This window comes from Schistocerca piceifrons, chromosome 3 (genome assembly GCF_021461385.2).
Source record: "Schistocerca piceifrons isolate TAMUIC-IGC-003096 chromosome 3, iqSchPice1.1, whole genome shotgun sequence".
NCBI classification, from domain to species: domain Eukaryota; kingdom Metazoa; phylum Arthropoda; class Insecta; order Orthoptera; family Acrididae; genus Schistocerca; species Schistocerca piceifrons.
In genome coordinates this window covers 823,918,103-823,932,260 of record NC_060140.1, presented here as the reverse complement: position 1 = coordinate 823,932,260, position 14,158 = coordinate 823,918,103, and the positions used below count along the sequence as shown (strand labels likewise).

The 14,158-nt window shown below is 41.1% G+C and overlaps 1 pseudogene; it reads right to left on the bottom strand.

Annotated features, from left to right (window-relative positions):
- Positions 1–221: 221 nt before the first annotated feature.
- LOC124790425 lies at positions 222–340 on the bottom strand (annotated as a pseudogene).
- Positions 341–14,158: the final 13,818 nt, after the last annotated feature.

The window sequence follows — 14,158 nt, the reverse complement described above, 5'->3', positions numbered from 1 at the left end:
TACACAAAAAAAAGCACCGCCTGAACAGACCTTGAAGGCCCAATGGTACCGACCGGCCACCGTGTCATCATCAGCCCAAATGCGTCACTGGATGCTGACATGGAGGGGCACATGGTCAGCACACTGCCCTCCTCGCCGTTGCCAGTTTTCGTAACCAGTGTCGCTACTTCTCAGTCAAGTAGCTCCTCCATTGGCCTCACTAGGGCTGAGTGCACCCTGCTTGCCAACACCACTCGGCAGACACAGACGGTGACCCATCCAAGTGCTAGCCAAGCCCGACAGTGCTTAACGTCGGTGACCTGACGTGTACCAGTGTTACCACTGCGGCAAGGCCGTTGGCGTGGTGAGGCCATACTTGGTATGGAATTATTCGAAATGTTGTTCCGTTTTTGTGCTGCATTTAAGTGGTGGTCGATGCAGGCTAATTCTACCGTTAGTCAAAATTTTAAACATGGCTGAAGCAGCAACTGTTGAAAATCTTCACGGTAAATGATAACAGCCAGAGAGTTGCAGGATAAAGCTTTATTGAAATCCTTGACCACGGTTTCGGTGTATCTAAATATACCTTCATCAGAAGCAAAAATACACTAAAATCACATCCTGCAGTGGAGATGCATAAAACAACCGTGCCAAAGCGCGTCGTCAGTAGTTAAAATTAAAATATCACCTCTATCTGAGACTGACGAGGCGCTTTGACACGGTTGTTCTATGCATCTCCACTGCAGGATGTGATTTTAGTGTATTTTTGCTTCTGATGAAGGTATATTTAGATATACCGAAACCGTGGTCAAGGATTTCAATAAATCTTTATCCTGCAACTGTCTGGCTGCTATCAGTTACCGTGAAGTCTACCGTTAGTTCATTGCTCTGTAGTAACGGCTCCCGCCGGAATCGTAACGGTCGCTAATTGTACTATCGGTAGCCGATATTTGACCAAATTCTATAGAGAGGTTCTCCTCACCCTCCCCGTATTATAGAAGTGTTCCATGATTAGCGGTAGCCTGGCCGTTAACCTCCGGGTCCCGGTCGTGTTAAAGTTGCTGATTGTTGTCTGTGTAAGACGTTAGTGCTGTGGATACTAATTTTTACTGTTATATTTGTGCATCTTAGACTGTGAAACGCAGCGGGCCGACTTGCTTGGGTTCAAATGGTTCAAATGGCTCTGAGCACTATGGGACTCAACTTCTGAGGTCATTAGTCCCCTAGAAATTAGAACGAGTTAAACCTAACTAACCTAAGGATATCACACACATCCATGCCCGAGGCAGGATTCGAACCTGCGACCGTAGCGGTCTCGCGGTTCCAGACTGCAGCGCCTAGAACCGCACGGCCACTTCGGCCGGCCGACTTGCTTGGGACTGCTCTGTTGTGTAACTTGCTTCCTTTTCACGGGAAGATTAAAGTGTAAATTAGCCATTAGAATAGTAACGCATTCGTCCGTGGCGTGCTTGTCCAATTTCAAAAGCAGTGTGAGCGAGCCTACTTAAATTTGCTGCCACTTTCTGCTACTTTCGTGCGCTTTCTTCTCCCGTGTTAAATATTGTCATTAGTCTAACTTGACCACTTTCGAGAGCTTCTCGCGAGTCGTTTTCTATTCGGTGGGAGTGGGAAGGGGGGGGGGGAGGAGAAGTAAATAACATCTTAACAATAATTATTCATTGCGTTCTTAACTCAGTCACCTCATGATTTTGTTTCATCGTTCTGTCCTAAGGTGAACTCGCGCCCGGTATTGGTCCGGCAGCCTTCAATTGGTATTTAACTGAGGTGTGTATGTCTAAGAGAGTATTTTGTGTGCTATAGACATGTTCCAAAGGTAGGTGCGGCGGGTCAGTTGTGATTGTGCACTCCCGCCTGGGCAGCTGGGCTGGCAATGATACTGATGTTGCTGTATTTGAGATACGGCTATTATTCTGTAACTGCTCTTGTTGGTAAAATTTTATTTTTACTTTGGTACAGCTCTTAGAGCACTTGATCTTTCCCATTTTAGGTATATGATTAGTAAAGTTAGTCATCAATCCCGTAAAGTTGAAAAGCTGCTGAATAAGGCTTGTTAAATTACATTCAATTTGGGCGTTGGTTTCCCATTAGCACTTCAGATTTATTGTTAAATTGTTATTTGAAAGTTCTAACAAAGCGTAAAGGCTCTTCTTCTGTACTAATCGAAATTATAAATTTTGGAAAGCATTCTGTAATTGAAACACAGCGATCGGTATAAAATGCTAACAATCAAATAAAAACAGACTCGATCGCGTTTGCAGATTTTTTTACTTGTTACAGACCGGTTTTGGCCTTTTCCTCAGACCTTCTTCCGGCTCTTCCCAGCTACAATACAGTAATAATACATATTCAGTATAGAGGGTTGAAAATATGGCTAAAACATCTAAAATAGAAGTTACAATAATTAAAAAGTACGATTATGGCTGCTAGTAGCGGCAGATGGAGCGAGATCCGTAGAAGTAAGGACGTTACTGCTTAATAAGGCAGCTTTGGCAGAGATCATATGTACTGAAAGCTCCGCCCATCGCCTACAGCATTACATCATTGATGACCAATCATATATGAGATATGCCACATTGATTGGTTTAATCTCACGCATGATTGGCCATCAATGATGTAGTGCTATAGGTGATGGACGGAGATTTCAGTATGTATAATCTCTACCAAAGCTGTCTTATTCAGCAGTGACAACCATACGCCTACGTGTCTCGCTCCTTCTGCCGCCACCATCAGCCATAATGGGCATAAAATCCAACTTTTTAATTATTGTAGCTTATATTTCAGACGTTGTTTAGCCGTATTTTTATCTCTCTATGCTGAATATGTATTGTTACTGTATTGCAGCGGGGAAGAGCCTGAAGATGGTCTGAGGAAAAGGCCGAAACCGGTTGGTAACAAACAAAAATCTGAAAACGCGATCGAGACTGTTTTTATTTGATTCTTATTAATCGACGTATTGTTATGACTAGTAAAGTTGCATTAAACGTTCTCTGAAGATAGCATTTCAGTCTTGTTATGTAGTTTTAAATAAATTGTGATATGTGTTTTGCAAATGGTACTTAATCTTCATTTCGGTCCAACACTTCCAACTTTTGAGCAGTCAATAAATCGCAGGAAGCATACCACCCACCACAATGCTACGTCCGTCGTACGGCCGCAAGGTGGTGTGTAGCTTTCACTGTTGAGGAGCTGAGACACTGTACGCGTTGCCAGGCAGGAGTGAAGCTGGTCTGGATGTCGGATGTGTTGTAGTAGGCCTGTACTATATCTTGAGCTCCGCTTGTATTATTTAATGCAACCCCGCAACCTGGGGTGATCCAGTTACTGGCGCCCCGCGACTGAGTCAACTTGGCGGCGATGTGCGGCGCTGGTGCGGTAATCTGCCCACCCACAAGGCACACCTCACCTCACCTCACCACAGCCCAGGCCAGCGCAAAGCGCGTCACCCGCGGAATCCACTACACGCGACCGGCGTGGCTTATTCACATGCATATTGCGCGGCTGGATTACGGGCCTTGATCCTGCCGCTCCGTCTCTCTCTCTCTCTCTCTTTCTCTCTCTCTCTCTCTTCCCCTCCGTACGTGAGGGGCTCGTATCGTATCTCCCTCCAGCCAAGTGGCGGTCTCCTCCCTTCTTAATTTGCCCGTCTCTCAACCAAGTAATGTGCTATTGCAATGCCAACGGCATTCTGGGCCGGGCTTCTCGCTATATCTCGTCTCGATCTATTAATCCGATAGGAAGCAGGTGGAATAATCGCAGAACCAGAGTCTTCCCTGCACACAATCAGACACACGAGAAAGTGCTGTACACGGTACGAGTTCAGAAACTGGATCGAGCAGCAAGATCACGAAACATGCTACTTGCAGCGGAACATTTACGTATGCGAATACTGTGGCTATTAGGGCTGATTGTGCACCATCATAATTATCAGTTCCCTTGAAGCATAGATCTGCAGCACCTTGCTAAAAGTCCACGGAGTTTCAAGAGGTGTTGATCAATACAGAAAATTTTTTTGTAACTCGGTCATTGTGCCAGGAGGTCTGGGATACTATAGCCGTTCACTATTATAAGAAAATGAAACACCTACTGCCGTCCTTGTGTGTCATTTATTGCGTAGCTACCAGTTTCGGCGCTTCAGTGCATCATCTTGAGGCCTTGGTTGATGCTGAAGGGGTTATCACGATGCATATATACGATGCATCAGTATCAAACAACTGGCTTACGCAGACTACCTGTATCTGTGATGTCATCTCTCCAAGCATCCTGGGTTCGGCACCACGATTTCCCATTACGAGCTATTGCATTACTGATGGATGGTTCTGGAGTTCCAGTTCGCCCTCCACTTCCCTGCTTATGGATCTCTCTTCGTATTGTTTTCGAGCTGACACGGTACGCGAATGTGACATTCAGTTCTACAGTGAATTTTCATCTACATCTACATGGATACTCTGCAAATCACATTAAAGTGCCTGGCAGAAGGTCCAACGAATCACCTTTACAATAATTCTCTATTATTCCAGTCATGAGCAACCCGCGGAAAAAACCAACTCCTTAATCTTTCCCTTATTTTAGTATGGTGATCGTTTCTCCCTATGTAGGTCGGCTTCAATAAAATATTTTCGCATTTGGACGATAAAGTTGATGATTGAAATTTCGTGAGAAGATTCCGCCGCAACGAAACAAGCCATTGTTTTAATTATGTCCACCGCAAACCACGTATCATTTCAGTGACACTCTCCCCCCTATTTAACCATAATACAAAACGTGCTACCCTTCTTTTAACTTTATCAATGTACTCCGTTAATCCTATCTGGTTAGGATATCACACTCCGCAGCAGTACTCCATTAGAGGACTGACAACCGTAATATAGGAAGTCTCTTTAGCAGATCTGTTACGTTTTCTAACTGTCCTCCCAGTAAAACGAAGTGTTTGGTTTGCTTTCCCCAAAACATTTTCTAAGCGTTCTTTCCAACCGAAATCGTTGTTAATTGTAGTTACTAGGTATTTAGTTGAATTTATGGCCTGTAGATTTCACTGACTTACGTGTAACGGAAGTTTAATGGATTCTTTTTAGCACGCGTGTGGATGGCCTCACACTATTCGTTGTTCAGGGTCAATTTCCAATTTTTGCACCACACAGATATCTTTTGTAAATCGTTTTGCAATTTGTTTTCATCTTCTGACGACTTTACTACACGATAAACAACAGCATCAACTGCACACAATCTAAGACGGCTGCTAAGATCGTCTCCTAAATCGTTCATATAGATAAGGAACAGCAGAGGGCCTATAGCACTACCACAGGAAACGCCAGAAATCATTTCTGTTTCATTCGATGACTTTCCGTCAATTACTACGAACTGTGACCTCTCTGACAGGAAATCACGAGTTCAGTCACATTGAAACATCCCCTTAGAAAAATTAATGAATTACTCTGCTGATAAACCTCTTACGTTATTTGATTTTCAAACTCCTGAGCAGAACTAAACGTACTCAGACATATCTCTCTTTACTTATTCTGATCAACACTAAACTGACACACAATATTTTTAGCGCAACGCAATCTGACTTTCACTAATCCCTACAAAAGAATGGCCCTGACTAACAATAACCTACACCTTTCATGAATCACTTACCTCACAAAAATCTTCGTTACTCGAACTACTGCAATACAGCGAGCGCCAATACTGCCAGCTAAATAAAACATTCTAACTACTGAAGGCATACTGATAGGCATAGTTAGCAAATGAAAGATTTTGATAGAGAACAAACAATGTATTTACCTTAGGAATTTCATCTGTGTAATCATCTTCCAACGATTATTAAGTTTTATAAACAACTGATAATGATGTAAAATAACATAATCCATTCTACTCAGTCCACTCATGTTAACTGTTACTAAACGTTTCACATCGTAGCTTTCTGGTTCTATAATATAAACAATGTATTTACCTTAATAATATTCAAAAGTCTATATATATATATACATATATATATATATATATATATATATATATATATATATATATATATATCAGTTCATGATATACAGTATTACAAACTTACTCTTTCTGATGGACACACGTACAGATCGTCCGCTCTCAAAATTCTGCCATCTCTCTCCCCACATCCACCACTGCTGGCGGCTCACCTCCAACTGTGCAACGCTACGCGCTGTTCACATCCAACTGCCCAACACTACAATACCAAAAATTCCAACAATGCAAACCAGCCACAGACGTGTCGATGTTGCTGCCTTCTGTGTTACGTTTCTCAAGCCCAGCCGATGCGCGTGACATTGCGTCCGCAACAATGTTGTCCTTGCCGGGAATGTAGACTATTGTGAAGTGGAATTCTTGCAGAAACAATGCCCAACGGTTTAACCATCCATGATTTAAGTTTGAAGACATAAGAAATTGTAATGCACGATGATCACTGTATACTTTTACGTGCTTACCAGAAAGAAAGAAACGGAATTTGTTAAATGCTCAAACGATAGCTAAAGCTTCTAATTCAGTAACGGAATAATTTTTGTCAGATTTTGTTAGCACTCGGCTAGCAAAAGCAATGGTTTTCTGAACAGTAGTGTCGTTTTCTATGGCTTCTTGAAATAAATGGGCACCAAGACCGACTTTAGAAGAATCCTTGCAAAGGCAGAATTCTTGTGACAGGTCTGGATGAGCTAGTATTGGCGCGTTAAGTAGCGATTCTTTCAAAGAATTTAATTCCAACTGTGCTGTTCGTCCCAGTTCCAAATAGTATTTTTTCCAGTGAGAGAACATATTTTTGGTGTAATTAGAATTTGCATATTCAGGAAACGACGGTAAAAATTTACGAGACCTAGAAAACTGAGGACTTGTTTTTTTGTGGATGAAACTGGAATGGCTCTGATTGCTTCTAACTTTTCAGGATCCGGCTAAATGCCTTCAGAAGAAGTAATATATCCCAAAAACTTCACCTTTGACTTACCGAATTCAGACTTTTCCAAGTTAACTGTAATTCCAGATTCTGCAAAAATACGTAACAAACTGTTGAGGATGCGATTATGTTGTTCCCATGAGGCTTCTGCTATTAGAATATCGTCCACAAATAAGATGATGTGACGTTTTAAGAACTAAGGTAATATGGAATTTAGCCTGCGAATGAATGCTGCCGAAGAAATGTTCAAACTAAAAGGAAATTTCCGAAATTGATAACAAACGCCGAAACAAAGAAAAGCTGTGTATTTTCTACATTCTGGATGAAGTTGGATCTGATAAAAGCTGGATCTGAGATCAATGGGAGACAACACTTTTACACCATTAAAATTTTGAAGAACTTCTTCCAACGTTTGCGGCCTGTCTGTTTCAGGAATGATGATAGTATTGATTTGTCTCGAATCCAAGACAAGCCTGATCGATCCATTTTTCTTCTCGACAACATGTAATGGATTGTTGTATGAGCTTCTGTAGGTTCAATAACGCCCTCGTCAAGCATAGATTGTATTCCTGTTCTAACACGGTCCTTAAAATGTACCGGAATTACGTATGGTCTAACACAAAATTTAGTATGCTCACGAACACGAAATTGGTATTGAAATCCCTTGATCGTTCCTGTTTTGTGAGCAAAAACTGTGGAATTTGCTTGTAAAATCTCAAAAAGGTCCTGCCTATCAGTGTCATTACAATTCTCAATTGTTTGAATTTTATAGTGAATTAACTCATTAGTATCAAATATGGCGTCGATATCATCCCTATCAGTAGTTGCAGAGTGATTGTTAGTGTCAAGTTCCGTCGAAAATTCCGAACTGTTGTCTAACAGGAGATAAAGCCGATTAATTTCCTCGTCATGGTTTGAGAGCCAATCTTCAAATTTCAATGCTATTGACTTACTTTCTTTCTCTAAACTTATTTCAGCATCGTGAAAGTTTAAGATGGCTTTGTATTCCTTCAAAACGTCCAATCCCAATGTAATTTCTGTTGACAATAATGGAACGATGTGGAAGTTCATAGAGAAACTGTGGCTTTGACAAAAGAATTCTAAGTTGGTTTGTTGGCGTACATCTACAATTTTTCCAAAGATTGCACCTTGTAATTTAATCTTACGTAACGGAAGTGTGGGCCAATCGTTCGATTTGTTGCATTTGCTATAGGCTGTTTCACTAATTACTGAAATGGGACTGCCAGAGTCAAGTACTGCCGTAAATTTTACGTCATTTACTGTAATGTGAATGACTGGATATGCAGTGTTGTTCTGTTTTAAAAATGGTTCAAATGACTCTGAGCACTATGGGACTTAACATCTGTCGTCATCAGTCCCCTAGAACTTAGAACTACTTAAACCTAACCAACCTAAGGACATCACACACGTCCATGCCCGAGGCAGGATTCGAACCTGCGACCGTAGCGGTCACGCGGTTCCAGACTGAAGCGCCTAGAACCGCACGGCCAAACCAGCCGGCGTTCTGTTTTACATCGTGTTCCTGGAGTAATATGTCCCTAATGTCTTCCATTTTTACGTAATTACTAGCCACGGCAGCTACATCGTTAGCTTCATAAGTACGTTTTGTGGCTGCCAGCGGTGTGAGTCATTGCCTACTGTCTCTTTGTTGGCGCGCGTCGTTATTGGGATTAGGAGACCTAACTTCTATAAATTTACCTTGCCGAGAGGACCCTGCCCTGTCTGAATCCGGCCAATTCTAATGAACTTCAGGTCTGTCGTTATGTCGGTAATTTCCATAGTTTCTTTTTTGTCAGTCGTGTGGTGGAGAATTTCTCCTGGAATCATAACTGCGCGGTGGACCGTTGCGTATGACATTGTTCTGACTACCCTTGATAATAATTATTTTGGTTCCCATATTGTCTGTTTCTCTGATTGTCTCTGTCATAGTCATTACCACGGAGAGATGATCTTTCCCTGTGATTATTATTACTCTGCCAGTGGTTGTTATATGTGTGGTGTCCGTTTTGGTCAAGATTTGCGTTGTAAGAATAGCCGTGTCGTGTCCTGTTATTGTTTCTGTCGTCATGGAATTGTGACGGATGTGACCTGTAATGATTGTTTTCCTGTTTTTGCATCCCGCGACTGTCTGTGTCAATTTCTAATTCTTGTAAGAGTCCCTGAAAAGCTTCAATGTCGTCTTTGCAACGTCCTGCCAAAATAATATGTCTTAAATGTTCAGGCAATTTCATTAAGCAAATGCGGATGAGTTCTGAGGGGCTGTATGGGTTTGACAGGTACTGATTCTTGTGCAACATGTCTTCAAAATATGTGACAAGACTGGAAAATTCATAATTGTTCAAAGTGTTTCATCGTCATGATGCTATGTTTTACGCGATCTTGAGTAGCTTGAGACCAATATGCTAGAAGGAAGGCATGATAAAATTCTCCTTGACTGTGACAATCGTGAAAGACCGATCGCATTCTTTCAGCTGGTTCATTCTCTAAATAGCCACACATAAATTCTAATCTGTGCTCTAATGACCACAAGCCACGCTTGTGGATGAATGTATTTGCCAGAGTTCTTAAATGTTTTGAATTTACGTATAGTAATGAACAGCTTATTGTCAAAGTCATAGTGTCGGCGGTTCCATCTCAAAATTCGGTGCACCTTGCCAATTTCTTTCATAATTTCCGAAATGCCCTGTGTTATTATTTTGCGGCTTTTCCGTATTTCTAAGTCCCTCTTACCGTGTTGGAGCGCGAGTCTCCTCTGAAATACGTAAATCTTGTATTACTTGTGCCAACTGATCTTGTACTTCCCGGATTTCATTTGTGTTGCGTATGAATTTGATTCTGATTTTGTTTGTATTTCCTAATTTGTTCGTACTCTTCTGTGTGATTAAAGATTACCGGTCTTGTGTCATTCAGATTATCATCTTCCTTCGTAGATAAATTATTTAGCTGATCCGAATGTTCGACTACTTTATCTGATAATGAACTAATTTCCTCCATGTGTCTTTCTGAACCAATTTTCAAAGTATCTACTGTGTCCTTTAAGCTTTCCTGAGTTTTAGCAAGTTGCGTAACCGAATCGGTAGATGCAACTGAGTCAATTTTAGCCCGCAAGGTCTCGTTATTTTCGTGAACAATATTTTGCAGTTCTTTTATGGCTGCTTCGTGATTCTGTAATGCATTTTCATGCCGCGAAAAAATAGTTTGAAAATGCTCACAAATTTGTGTTTTTACGTCATTACAGCCTTTTTGACATTTCGATTCGCTGCTATGTAACTCAGTAGTTAAATCTTCACTTGTTTGTTGAAGTGTTTCTTTAATTTGTTTCTGATTTTGTTCCATTTGTTGCTGTGACTTTTTGATTTTGTTCCATTGCGTCTGACTGTTGCTGTGTTTGTCTCTGATGTTGTTTCATTGTGTCTAACTTTTGACCATTTTGTCCCATTTGTTGCATTAATCGTAATAACAATGCACTGGTGTCTGATACATGTTCCTCAGTGCTATTCGCCAGTGCATTTGAACCGGCAATATTCGCATTTTGAAAAGCAAAAAATGTTTCTTGACTTATTTGAGAAAACGGGGAGGACGCAAAACCTGAATCTACAGTATTTGCAAGATTGTGTCCTGTCATTTCGGATTCCTGAGGCGAGCTGTTTCCGACCAATCGATCGATAATGCTTCCCTGTTCACTAATTGTTTCACTGCCTACACCATTATTTGCCGCCTGGTCCATTTCCCTATGCACAATTACCAAATTACAATGTTGAACATTAGTTAATTCATTACACGATGGCGCTAACACAATACTCTCGTCTTCACTGTCATTTCTCAGTTTACGTTGGAGCCTAATATTACGTTTTTCACACGCCATAATTGTCACAATATTTCACACGGTAACACAGAAAAGCACAATTTGAAGAGTAAAATAAGAAAACACATTAAGATAGCACTGAAAATAATATCTAATTAATTGCAAGCACAGCTGCGAAATACTTGGTGCAAATCTAAGTGTATGCCACATCTGTTTTACTGTACAACAATGAAAAACTACAACTACAAGAAGATTCTCTCTACAATTATGCGCTAGCAATAAACGCTAATTACACAAACTACAAGAAAAAATCAGAAGATTCAGTGAGGTACCCTCGGCCAAGGGTCGACATATCAAACATCCCCTTGGAAACATTTATGAATTACTGTGCTGATAAACCTCTTAACGTTATTTGATTTTCAAACTCCTGAGCAGAACTAAACGTACTCAGACATTTCTCTTTACTTATTCTGATCAACACTAAACTGACACACAATATTTTTAGCGCAACGTAATCTGACTTTCAATAATCCCTACAAAAGACTGGCCCTGACTAACAGTAGCCTATACTTTTCATGAATCACTTACCTCACAAAAATCTTCGTTACTCGAACTACTGCAATACAGCGAGCGCCAATACTGCCAGCTAAATAAAACATTCTAATTACTGAAGGCACTAACTACTGATAGGCATAGCAAAATGAAAGATTTTGATAGAGAACAAACAATGTATTTACCTTAATAATATTCAAAAGTCATCATATTATTATTATTATTATTATTATTATTGGTGTTTTGCCATTAAAGAGCGCATTTGGACTAAACTACATGGCCAGTTCCTTTTGCTGCCTTCCTTGTTGCCCAAACTTCCCTCATTCGCTCGCTGTGTTTCTGATTCCGGTCCTCTGTCCATGCTTTTGGTCGGCTTTGTGTCTTCGGCTTCATCTTGATTGCCTTTTTGGTTGCCCATATTTCTTTCATCTTCCGGCTGTGATCTTGCTTGCGCTCTTCGGTCCATTTTACGCCTGTTGTCACATTGTATCTCATGTAGTTTACTTTTCTTAATGATATTTCTGAATTTTATTCTGTCGTTTATTGTGTCTGCTGTTATGTTGAGTTGGTTCAGGTCGTTTTTTACCTCTGCCACCCATTTGTTGTTTCTAGTGGTTACCCAGTTCAAAATGGGTTCAAACGCCAGAATGAGATTTTCACTCTGCAGCGGAGTGTGCGCTGGGTTCAAATGGCTCTGAGCACTATGGGACTTAACATCTTAGGTCATCAGTCCCCTAGAACTTAGAACTACTTAAACCTAACTAACCTAAGAACATCACACACATCCATGCCCGAGGCAGGATTCGAACCTGCGACCGTAGCAGTCCCGCGGTTCCGGACTGCAGCGCCTAGAACCGCACGACCACCGCGGCCGGTTACCCAGTCAAAGATCTGTTTGGTCAGTCTGTGTGATGGCATTCTGTATAGTTGTCCATAGAATTATAGTCTGCGTTTTCTATCCTTTTCTGTGATTGTCTCCGTATGTTTGTATAGTTCCTCTGTAGGTTTCTTGATCCATATTCCATTGTTGTTAGTTGCGCCAAATATTTTCCTAAGTATTTTCCGTTCTAATTTTTCTAGTTGTCTGATACGTGTATGCCATAGGATTAGTGTGGTCTGCTGCATTTAGAGCCTCGGGGAGCACCACCGTGTCGTAGTGGCGTAATTTGGCTTTTTGTGAGATACACTTCTTGTTGTAATGATTCCAAACTACTTTGTATGCCTTGTCCAGTTTAGTTTTTCTTTCTTCATTTGAGTCTCTGTTATGTCCACTCATTTGAAGTGTTTCACCGAGGTATTTGAAGTTTGCCGTTTTGTAAATCGTGCCATACTTTGAGTTCGGGATGAGAGTTTCTTTGTGCTCATAAACTCTGTCTTTTCGTAAGAGATCTGTAGTCCAGTTTTGGAAGCGATTTCGTGCAGTTTTTCAATAGCGTCATTTGTTTCTTTTATACCTTTCGTGACATTGCCAAATCGTCTGCAAAAGCCAAGCATTTAATCTGTAGGTTTCCTAAGGTTATCCCCTGTTGTGATGTTTCCCATTGTTTTATTACCTTATGTAACACCAGATTGAAAAGGAGAGGTGAGAGGCCATCGCCTTGTCGGACACCTGTGCGAATTTCAAAGGGCTCTGATAGTTCCCCACAGAACTTTACTTTGGAGGTCGTGTTGGTTAAAGTTTGCTCTATGATAGCCCGTGTTTTGTTGTCTACTTTGTATTCTGCTAGAATTTTGAAGAGAGTTTTCCGGTCGATAGAGTCGTACGCCTTTTTGAAGTCGACAAAGGTAATGATCAGGTTCTGTTTGTGTTGCAAAATCATTTTCGGGTTCCAAATTTGTTCTGCACAAGACCGCCCTTTACGGAAGCCTGCTTGGTATTCCCCTATCAAGTGGTCGGTCTGGCATTCTGGTCTGTTTAGTAAAGCTTTAGAGAGGATCTTGTATGTGACCTGCAGTAGGGATATTCCTCTGTAGTTGTTCGGGTCAGTCTTGTCACCTTTTCTGTGTAGTGGGTGTATCAGGGCAGTTTTCCAGTCGTCAGGAATTTTCATGGTCTTCCAGATATCTTCCAAGATCCTGTGGATGTCTTTGGTGAGTTCTGGGTCTTGTAACTTCCAGATTTCTGCGATGATGCCGTCTTCTCCTGGTGCTCTACGATTCCTGAGTGACTTGATTATTTCTTTAACCTCTTCTAGAGTTGGAGGTTCACTATCTGGATTGTACGTGCTCGTTTCTGTCATCATTTCTTCCATAGGGGGGGTCCATGTTGAGCAGTTTTTCAAAGTATTTTGCCAGAATGTCACAATTGTTTTTGGTATTGATTTCTAGGATTCCATCCGGTCTTCTGAAGCACAAGTTGGGTGGTTGATATCCAGTCATATTTTCTCTGAACGTTCTGTAGAAGTTTCTTGTATTGTTCTTCATGAAGTCCGATTCGATCTCCATCAGTCACCATTTATCATACTGTCGTTTTTCACTGCGAATGATTTTGCTTGATTGCTTATATATATATATATATATATATATATATATATATATATATATATATATATATATATATATATATCAGTTCATGATATACAGTATTACAAACTTACTCTTTCTGATGGACACACGTCCAGATCGTCATGTCTCAAAATTCAGCCACCTCTCTCCCCACATCCACCACTGCTGGCAGCTCACCTCCACCTGCGCAACGCTACGCGCTGTTCACATCCAACTGCCCAATACTACAATAGCAAAACTTCCAACAACGCAAACCAGCCACAGACTGGACACAGTACAGTTAGTGATTTTCATACAGAGCGCTACCTGGCGTTACCAACATAGAAACCTAAACAACCTACTTACAACTAGAAGTGCAC